The sequence below is a fragment of the Gymnoscopelus microlampas genome, assembly GCF_963454915.1.
Source record: "Gymnoscopelus microlampas genome assembly, chromosome: 2".
NCBI classification, from domain to species: Eukaryota; Metazoa; Chordata; class Actinopteri; order Myctophiformes; family Myctophidae; genus Gymnoscopelus; species Gymnoscopelus microlampas.
The window spans coordinates 15,359,517-15,370,471 of record NC_139939.1 but is presented as its reverse complement, the minus strand read 5'-3'; the positions used below and the strand labels follow the sequence as shown (position 1 = coordinate 15,370,471).

General features: G+C 39.9%; 1 long non-coding RNA gene across 1 annotated transcript; it reads left to right on the top strand.

Annotated features, from left to right (window-relative positions):
- Nucleotides 1-4,005: 4,005 nt before the first annotated feature.
- On the top strand, nucleotides 4,006-8,570 carry LOC311057696. Its single transcript, XR_014601989.1, has 4 exons — nucleotides 4,006-4,054; nucleotides 7,517-7,584; nucleotides 7,714-7,794; nucleotides 7,948-8,570. It is a non-coding gene; the product is annotated as an uncharacterized lncRNA (long non-coding RNA).
- The last annotated feature ends 2,385 nt before the right edge of the window (nucleotides 8,571-10,955 follow it).

Here is a 10,955-nt window from a genome sequence, read left to right as displayed (position 1 = left end):
CGCACCAGACACAGCCCATGCGGCCGCTGGGGTGCCGTGTGAAACGGCCGGTGTGGCAGCCTGGGGGCGTCGAGCGTGGTAGCTCGCACCAGCCTGGGACACCACGGCTGCTGGAAGGCCCATGGATTGGGCTTGCACGCGGTGGGGACCACCACATGCATACCCTGGGCCCGTGATGTGGTGAGTCATGGGAGCCGCACCAGGTGTAGACGGATCCCTGCCGCTCCATTCTGGGACGCCTCGCTCGACCAAAGCCCTGGCCCTAGCCAGGCGGCTGTCGAGGTGCAGCTTGGAGAAGACTGGGCAGTCCTCGCAGTGTCCTGGGGCGTCCGGGAAGTACACAGCTTGGAAGGCGTGCGGCAGCCCGAGGCAGGAGATGCAGAACCCGTGGGGATCGTCTCCGGCAATGAGCAGGGGGCATCCCAGGAGACCACAAATGCGTGGAGGATCCATCCACACTGTTAGCGTTGAGTGTTTGCTAGGCTAGGCTAGGATATGCTAACACGTTAAGACGGACAGGAGCTAGGCTAACTAGCTTAGCTACTAACTAGCTTAGCTGCTACCCAGCACATGTTGATAAGAAAACTTGAGATGATAGTAAAGATGTAAGAAAAAGTTGTGGGAGCGTTACTAAAGTAAGATTTAGGAAAAAGAAAAACCTGTGGGCGATACAAGTACACCGCTGTGGGCTAAAGCTGGTTTTCAGTCCGGAAAACAAGTAATGAAGTTTTAATTAGTTTGTATGTTTTCAGCCCGAAGCATCTGCCTTGCAGACAATGCAGAGAAGCTGAAAGAGGAGGAGCAACAGTCATGTGGATTTTTGTATACCCCTAGGACTTATTGTAAGGCCCTCATTAAGTCACTGAGTCTAATGGGATTTGAATATCTATAATCAAAATGATATACAGCTGGGACATACTGACCAACATGTGACCAACAGTATGTAATTTAATTAACTAATCTATGTATTAAGCTTTTACTTTATCAATGTATAATGATAAAGTAATAGCTTAATACTTAGATTAATGTATCTATTATTAATGAGTAATAGATGTATTCATTTTTATAACCTAAACTTGTTCTCCACAAACATTGAAATACAGTTCCATTCAGTTATATGTTCTCTGATTGACCTTTATTTAGCACAGCCATTTTATTGGATAAATCAAGCTACTTGACTTTTGGTATGTTGCTGATATAATCTGTTCCAATTTGATCTCAACACTCAACAATATGTCAACAAGAAATGACTAAAGTCATAATATAGCCGCCAGCGGCAGGCTTTTTTTGCCCCAATCTGCAGCACAAAATGTGAAAGTGGTCTTTAAAATGAAATCTCAGCCATTCCAATGCAACCAAAATAACTCAACAGAGAGGTTCATCGGTTGGCTACCAATATAAAGGATGTGTGTGTGTGTGTGTGTGTGTGTGTGTGTGTGTGTGTGTGTGTGTGTGTGTGTGTGTGTGTGTGTGTGTGTGTGTGTGTGTGTGTGTGTGTGTGTGTGTGTGTGTGTGTGTGTGTGTGTGTGTGTGTGTGTGTGTCGCAATGTACTTGTGTGAAAGTACAATAGTATTGGTATCAAAATGTACGTAAAGTTCCAAAAGTGAAAGTACTAAAATGTTTGAAAATAGCAGATCTACAAGTAGGTATTATACTTGTAGGTGTGAAATAGGGCTAAAGTGTTAAATGTATGTTTTATAATGTAATGCACAATATTTGCCTCTGAGATGTAGTTGAGTAGAAGTAAATTAAATTTGTATCAGCAACAAAAATAGTTAGCCTAGCCTACTTATGCTTAGGCTATGAAAGTAAAGTGCAACCCTAATCCTAAGTGAAACCACCTTTCAGGGTGAAAATGGCGCAGCCTCGCTTCTCCATCTAAACGTGCAATACAGGGGAATCCGCAAAAGTGTGATGTTATGTGTCACGTAGGCTGACTAGGCTCTCTTGCATGAGTGAAATAAGCAGTCAGTTCTATGAAAACAAAGCCAAAAGAAGCGACTAGGCTACATGAGCAGTAGCACAGACTAGTACATTGGCTATTTCAAAATAGCATATCTACATGTGCGCAAAGTGTTGCATTCACAACGCTTTTTGAGCTTGTAGATCGGCTATTTTCAAAAAGATCTTGAAAAGAAAAAGTTAAAGAATATTTGGAATATATATATATATACATATATATATATATATATATATATATATATATATATATATATATGTATATATATATATATATATATATATATATATATATATATATGTATATGTATAGATATGTATATGTATAGATATGTATATATATATATATATATATATATATATATACACACATACATACGAGCAGTAGCACAGACTAGTACATTGGCTATTTGAAAATAGCAGATCTACATGCTCGCAAAGTGTTGCATGCACGACGCTTTTTGAGCTTGTAGATCGGCTATTTGCAAAAAGATCTTGAAAAGAAAAAGTTAAATAATATTTGGAATATATATATATATATATATATATATATATATATATATATATATATATATATATATATATATATATATATATATATATATATATATATATATATTCTGTCAGTCATTGTACGTATATTGTAATGAATTGATTACTGCAACAAAGTAAGGATACAGCACTATTGTTACAACTTGTGCAACTTATTTCAACTTAACCACAACAACAATATCATTATGTGCATGCAAATATGCACTGAAGGGCAGAGCAGATCACTCACTCCAGACCGTTCTTTGCGATCCGGGGCGACCGTGTTTAGGGGCGAGGCAGAACGGCACTGGTCGCTCACCCCAGACCGTTGCGATCAGGGGCGGCCGTGTTTAGGGGCGAGAGATAGTGAGTTGTGGCTCGTTGAGTTTTTCGGAGCCTCAACACGTATGTTCGTCTGTTAAGAGGTGTAAAGTAACTAAGTACATTTACTCCAGTAAAGTACAATGATTGTGAGCTTGTAGATCGGCTGTTTTCAGAGTATTTCAGACAGTATGCGCGTGTGTGAGTACTCTGTGAGACGGTGATTGAAACACACGTTTCCTTTGTGCTCATCTTGCGCTAATGCACGCAACTGTTGCGCCAGGTTGTATTGTTGTTGTTTCGCATAAAAGCGTGCATCTGTTGCCAGTGGGGTGCTCCTTCCATTCCGACATCTCACCACTCCGACTAGTGGCTTCCGCGTGCGGTTAGGGTTAGGGTTAGGTATAGGGTTAGTCAACGTCGGAAAGGCGACATGTCGGAAAGGAGAAATGCACCCGTTGTCAGTCAACAACACAGCCAGGCTCTCCCCAACTCCTTTCGCGTCTCTACTCTCTACTGGTTTGGGTGCCTCGGAGGCGAAAGGAAAACTCGCGTGCTCAAACATGTTCATGGACCCCCAGATTAATATGTATTTGTCAACAGCCCCCCCCCCCCATCTGTTTTGAGCCAGGGAACCCCCTTCCCTGCAGGGACGGGCGATGTGAAGTCGTCGAAAAATAAATGTTCTAAGTAACTAAGTACATTTACTCAAGTACTGTATAAGCGTGCATCCGTTGTTTGGCCGCTATTAGACCTTTGCAGTCACAGGTAAGGGGGGGTGGGAGGACAACTGCCCGGAGTGCCTGCGCCGCGGTGCTGCGAGGGGAGGCGGGTGCTGTAAACGACGGCCGTCCATTGGCTAGGACGGCCGTCCATTGGCTTTAAAGTAGTGTCTCCCCATTGGCTGTGAAGTAGTGAAGGACAGCCAGGACAGCCAATAGCAAAAAAAGTGTTGAATACATGTCGGAAATCTGTCGGGTCAGAGTCAGAGTGAATACAGAGCCGCGCTTTCAGCTGGCGGCTAAAAAAAGAAATCAGTGTTTTCTTTTTTCATAGGTCACATGATCTGCTCACAGCATTTACAAGAAATGGTCCCACTTCTTGTAAACGACATATAGATCTCTGGCTCCCCCTATCGAAGGCTGTAATCTATAAAAGGACAGGGAGACACCAGGACACCAGTAACCATATATAGCAGACTCAAAGGCGTTGTCTTGAGCTGTCTATCCAGACCTACATCAGGTAAGATACTGAGACCTCTTGTCTTTTAATGACATGTAGATCGTGGATTTGTTTGTCATTTAAATAATGTGTCTAATGTTCATTTAGTAGCCTATCTAAAGTATTTATGTCCTCAGCTGAAAGTCCTAGTAGAGCTAATTCCATAAAGAAAGAACTCTACATTTTGTAAATATCATTCACCACTCTATGGCTATTTGAAAATAGCAGATCTACAAGCTCACGACACTTAACATCGTGAATAAAAAATAAGACAGGGGAAAATATGGGGGAAATGTGCCAATCCAAAATGTATACAAGAGTAAATCTGTCTCTGCATGGGAAAGGTAGAAGAAATATAGTTTAACACATCCAAAAATAAGCTGTAGCCTATTTAGGGCGGCTGCGGCTCAGGAGGTAGAGCAGGTCGTCCAATGATCCGTGGGTCGGCGTTTGCAATCCCGGTGTGAGTACACGATATCTTGGGCAAGACACTGAACCCTACATTCGGTCGGCGCTAGATTGACACCATATTGGTGTGGGAAGTGAGGACGTCCGCCGCTTCACCTCCCAATGTATGAATGAATGAACGATTGTAAAGCACTTTGAGCACTTAGAAAAGCGCTATAAAAAAATAAAGAAGATGCAATTAATTATAAATTACAAAGGTAAGCCTTGATGTCCTAGGAATGGAAGAGTAAAAGCAAGCAGAGCAGGATTTTTATTTATATTCAACCTGGGTTGTGTATAGTTTAAATTGTCAGTGAATTTTGGTGATGGATAGCTTATGGCTCAGTATCTCGGGTATAATCAAATTTCTTTACTGGAGAGGCACAAACTTGAAAAGAAGGCAGATGCACACCTAAAAGGTTAATGACAGGTGCATAGGACAAAACGGAAGGTCCAAATGTTCACAAAGGGTTCTTTGATATGACATAGATGTATTTTATAGGGATCTTTGATGGTAGATATCAAAGAAAGAGGCCCTGAACACTGTTTGGCTAATATCAATATAATGTATATATATAATATTAATATCAACGGTCGGGAGATTTGTATAGAGAGAAGTTGATGAAGGAGGGAGGGGCCACATGGCTGCAGTTGAATGCAAACATGATTATAAAAATCATTCTGTTATGAGATCTTTTGATATTATTGCATATTAAAATAACAACACTGTTTTTTGGATATGGGATACATGATGTAATTACAATATGTAAATAAATAAAGCAAAACAATAAAATAAACAACGCTTATATTCAGGCATGCAATGCTCATTTGGTATGTTCTTGCACTCTATTTCAATGACGTGACGCGCACGTCGCTTAACACCTACACTGCAAGTCACACAATGGACAATTGATATGCATCTAGGCTTATTCCTATGTTAATTTGCTAGTCGGTAAATAAACAATTACAAATCATTGTTATCAACATCATTCATACAACATACATAATGTAATGTAGCCTATGTAGGCTTACCCCTTCTGGCACAACTGTAAAGTAGTTACCATACAGTGGTGCCGCCTTAACCCAGACCTGAGGCCGATTTTACAAATGTAGTTACATCAGTAGTTCTCAAACCTTTTCGTGGCAAGGACTCCTAAAATGATATGTATTTTGCGGCGGACCCCCATCTGAAAATGTATGTTATGTCCAGAGAATAACGCACACTAATAGGGAGGTGAGCTTTAACAGGTCCCTCTTTATTGAGTGCCAAACACGTACGCCGGCAGCGTACTGTACATTACAAGCCGGTTAACAACAACATATTAATTAACGGCCGCATACATTTACGTACTTCCTGTCGTACATCACCAGTGTCGTAAACCTTGCACATCACAGACTGGAGCAAACCAGTACACTCATACACAACAGTTTTGTGCCAGGGACCCCCCCCCCGCCCCCAGAAGAGAAGATTTGTGTTAATTATAAGTACTAGACCATACCCGGTCGACGCATCCGTGGGGGGATATGCGCACATGATCTGGCAACCCGGGAGGCGACATTCTTTCACACATAAACGCTAATAAGAAGCTGAGATTTGATGAAATTGAAAAACGGGCTTCACAGTTAAGTTCAGATGGTAATGGTCAATGGCTGTGTGCAAAATCAGAGCAATTGCTCCAGCCATTGAGGAGAACCGGGTAGCTTCACCGTAGCTTCACCACTACAGACAGAGGTTACTAGAATTATAGTAGGATTTGTGAAGTTAGTTAACATTACTTAAAGAGTGTAAATCCATACTCTCCTTAAAAACAGCTTGTTTGATCCGCACCAGAGTTCGAATGCGCGTTCACACCACTTTAAACGAACCAGACCAAAGGAGGATGCGGACCATGGTCCGTTTTAAACTAACCAAACAGTCCTGGTGTGAACGAGCCCTAAAAGAGCACTTACAGGTGGCTGCAACTGTAAGTTGCAGCCACAACTGTTTACTGTACATGTTTTTGTTTTTGTTTTCAAACTGTTTATATGATGTTTTGCATATAGTGTATATTTGTCTGTCATTAAATGTTTGAATTTAATTTTGAATTGAGTACAAAGGACCCCAATGGGAAATTTGACAGTTAGTTCAATCAATCAATCAATCAATCAATCACTCACTCACTCACTCACTCACTCACTCACTCACTCACTCACTCACTCACTCACTCACTCACTCACTCACTCACTTATTACCTTTATTTACTCAGGGTAGGTGAGAACGGATTCTCTTTTTCAAGAACGTCCTGCTTCACTTTTCACACAGACATTAAATCCTGGGAGCTGACCAGTACAACCACAGTCTTCTGCTGTTGGCCACTGGGCAGCTCCACTGGAGCAGTTGGGGGTTTAGTGCCTTGCTCAAGGGCAATAACTTCCCCACCCAGATGCCAGTCTGGGGAATCGAACTGGGAACCTATAGGTTACAAACTCGCTCCTCGAACGTTTAAGCCACTGCTGCCCCCGTATACACTGATAGATACTACATTTTCTCAAAATATTGTGAAAGAACTATGTGTTTGACCCTGGTGTCGTGTAGGACACCTACGGGTTGACAATGTCAATACCGTTATTTGAAGCAGACAGCACACCGCCATCTTTATTGTAGTTCAGAAATCATTGCAATGACCTCTCTCTGTCGGGAGAGACAATTTATTAACCAAAATAAATAGTCTTAAAGCCGAATATTAATAGTGAACAAAATAATTGTACTTTTATGTACCTCTACACAAGACATAACAATAAATACACCTTGACCATGATCTTGATCATTAACTGTTTATTAATTGTATTAGTTTGATTTGCTACATTGATTGACAGTGTGTTGATAATATACATAAAAGTAACAGTTTACAGCACTAACCCGTGCTTGGGGTTAGTTTAGTATGTTTCTGTCTTGATATGCAGGTCTACTATAGAATGATAACCCCCCCCCCCCCCCCCCCTCTCTCTCTCTCTCTCTCTCTCTCTCTCTCTCTCTCTCTCTCTCTCAATCATCAGAGTAAGAGATGCAGCGGATGCATAAAGAACAAGAGGTAGAGATGCAGCGGATGCATAAGGAGAAAGAGGTATGCTGTGGTTTTGCTGTACCTTTACACCATAAAAATAAAGTCTAAGTAATTCAGAAATAAGCATTTTGCAAGTTCAGATTCTGTTGAATTTATTTTAATTCTAACAGAACTATAATTTCCTTCCAGGTAATTTCCTTTGAGGTAGAGATGCAGCGGATGCATAAAAAGAAAGAGGTAGATATGCAGCGGATGCATAAGGAGAAAGAGGTATGCTGTGGTTTTGCTGTACCTTTACACTATAAAAATAAAGTCTAAGTAATTCAGAAATAAGCACTTTGCAAGTTCAGATTCTGTTGAATTTATTTTATTTTATTTTAATTCTAAGAATTTAATTCTAACAGAACTATAATTTCCTTCCAGGTAATTTCCTTTCTCTTTATGCAGCGGATGCATAAAGAGAAAGAGGAAGAGATGCAGAGAACGCTGGAGTCTGCAACTCTTCTTGTTCTTCTTAATTTTAATACAAGAACTGAAAACGTGAATGCAATAAGTCAGCGTAGAAATAGCATGGCGTGGCTGCTTGATTTTAATATTGACAATATTATTGTCATATATTGATACTGTCCTGTGGTTATCTGAGATGCTCACAAAATTATTGCCATTCACTATGCTCTTGTATTTGGTTGACACTGTATTGGTCTCATCCTTTGTGAATATCTATGGCTGTCGTAGATTCCTCTTTCTAATTGGGACATCCTATTATGAATATATATATATATATATATATATATATATATATATATATATATATATATATATATATATATATATATATATATATATATATATATATATATATATATATATATATATATATTATACATACTGTATATATATGTATAATAATATATGTCTATGACCATAATCAAAACTTTCTTTTCATTTTTTATTCTTTGTTTATTGGATAATAATCAAGACTGTCTAACTATATTGCTATGAGAGTTTAATAAAGATTTGCGTGTTATAAATGCATAATTACAGAACTGCTTGTGGCCTGATTGCCTGATTTCTTGGAGAGGAGAGGGTCAGTGTGTGTTTCCGGAGCTAATCTTGCAAACCGCAAGAACATAACATTCCAGAATCCATACCAATAGGCTACCATACATACGCATGGTTTCATTCTTGTATTGAAAGATGTATTTTTTTCTGGCCATGATAATGTAGAATGTAAAAAGTCTTACCCTGTTCTCGCTACAGTATTTAAGATGACATCTCTGTTGTTTAGCTTAGTCTGACTCTATATATTGGATTAACCCCCAATAGTGGGTAGCTGCAGACCAGGAGCCTGCACTGACATAACTGCACTGAGACCTGCATTGACAAGAGTCAGTAATTGCCAGAAAAAGCATGCAGCGGCTGAAATCACAGTAGTACAACGGAGAGAGATACATGTAAGGAGAGAGAGAGAGAGAGAGAGAGAGAGAGAGAGAGAGAGAGAGAGAGAGAGAGAGAGAGAGAGAGATGACGGATAGTGCTTAATGACAGACAGCAGTAAACACTCAGGCCTAGTTTAGCGAGGCCTGCTGTTTAACCTCATGAACCCTATAGCATTGGTTCTCAAAGTGGGGTCCGGGGAGCCCCAGGGGTACTCGGGGGGGTTCCAGGGGGTCCCCAGGAAAATGTGTTAATATAGCATTACAATATTTTTTACCACTTTAACCTTTTATACTTTGGCTATTTTTGAAAAATCTTGAACATTTCTGCAAACCTTTTGAATATATATAAAGCGAACATTTGTAACTCAAATCTTTGCTTCTGGGGTGTCCCTGGAACAAAATATTTTGAGATGGGGGTCCGCGGCCAAATACATATAATTTTGGGGGTCCTTGACATGAAAAGGTTTGAGAACCACTCCCTTATAGCATCCCTAATCTGGGGCAAACATTCTGTGAAAATAGCTGATCTACAAGCTCACAACATGTTGCTTTGCGATGTGAAGAGATTGGGTGTTGAGGGGAAAAGGACCGGACCTTGTAGAGCCCTGGGGGTTGCCCTGGACAACAAAATACATAGAGTTTAAGTAAAGCAGCTATAACTGCAGGTATTAGTTATAGGCTTTTTCCAAAGCGATGATGACTGACAGGGTGTGCGAGTTCTGTGCTATTGCAGTTCAAGCAATGAGCTTTGTTGTTTAGTTCTGTGAAGTTGGGTGTGGTGAGAACAATTGTCCTGTCAGCAGGGTTTTTCCTGGTTTCTAAGGAGGAGGTGGCAGAACTGCTGCAGTGGTGCCAGGAAAGCAGCCTATTTTTGAACATCGGAAAAACCAAGGAGATGATCGTGTACTTCTGCAAATAACAACAGAGGTCTTATGTACCCCTCTTGATCAATGGGGCACCATTATCCTCCATAATCCTTTATCCAAAGTGTACAGTCTATGGTCAGTTTAAAAAAAACACAATCACTCGCATTTTTTACATTTTCAATGGAGTTTCTACGTGAAAATATGTAGTAGTTAGGTGCCAATATTTTGCGGAAAATAATACAGAAATAGTGACAATTCTATAGTGTGCTCGCTGCTCCTGCAGCAAGCCCACAATGAGTAATAGTATCCTCAGTGATATCATGCAACAAGCAGAGTTACCAAAAATATTTATACAATTTTACAGTTTCAACTGAACACTAACAGTCTTTGCGAAAAGGGCCAGACACTGAAATCGCATCACAGTACTGTGTGGGGGTTCGATCACTGGGTTTGATTGCTAATGCCTGAGTAGTCAAGACACGCCACTTCATTAGCATATGGTTGAAGAAATACAAAATGGGTGAGGAAATAGAGAAATAAATACATTGGGAAATAACTAAATAAATACAAAAATGAGTTATTTGTCACCTACAGAAATGCATTTATTTTATTAATTTGTTTCTGAAAGAAAAACATAAAAATCCATGCAAGAACAAAACATAACATCATGTCATACACTACATTCATTGTTTAATGGGTCATAACAGACACAATATTTAGTAATGGTAAGGAACTCAAACCTTTTTATTCATTTATTGTAGATGAACAATGAGATTTACAACAAAACAGTCATGAAAGATCCTCCTTAGCAGAACACCCCAAGCTGGCAATGTTGTTAAAGTAAAATATTTCTTCTTTGTTTTTTCTCTGTACTATGGTCAGTATAATCACTGCAGATGCTAAAAGGCTTTAAAAAGAACCAGTATAAACTATAAACAACTAAATATGTAAATAAAAGCACAGCCTTGCAGAATAAGCACAATGGCAACCGATGTACGTGGGCTACGTCGGAAGCAGAAGTCTTGAACACTAGTAGAGAACAGTGTTACTTGAGGACAGGAGGAGATTAAGTTCTACCAACTAAACTTGTTTTTTGTTTTGCACAGTACCTTCAATAGTTTTGTTT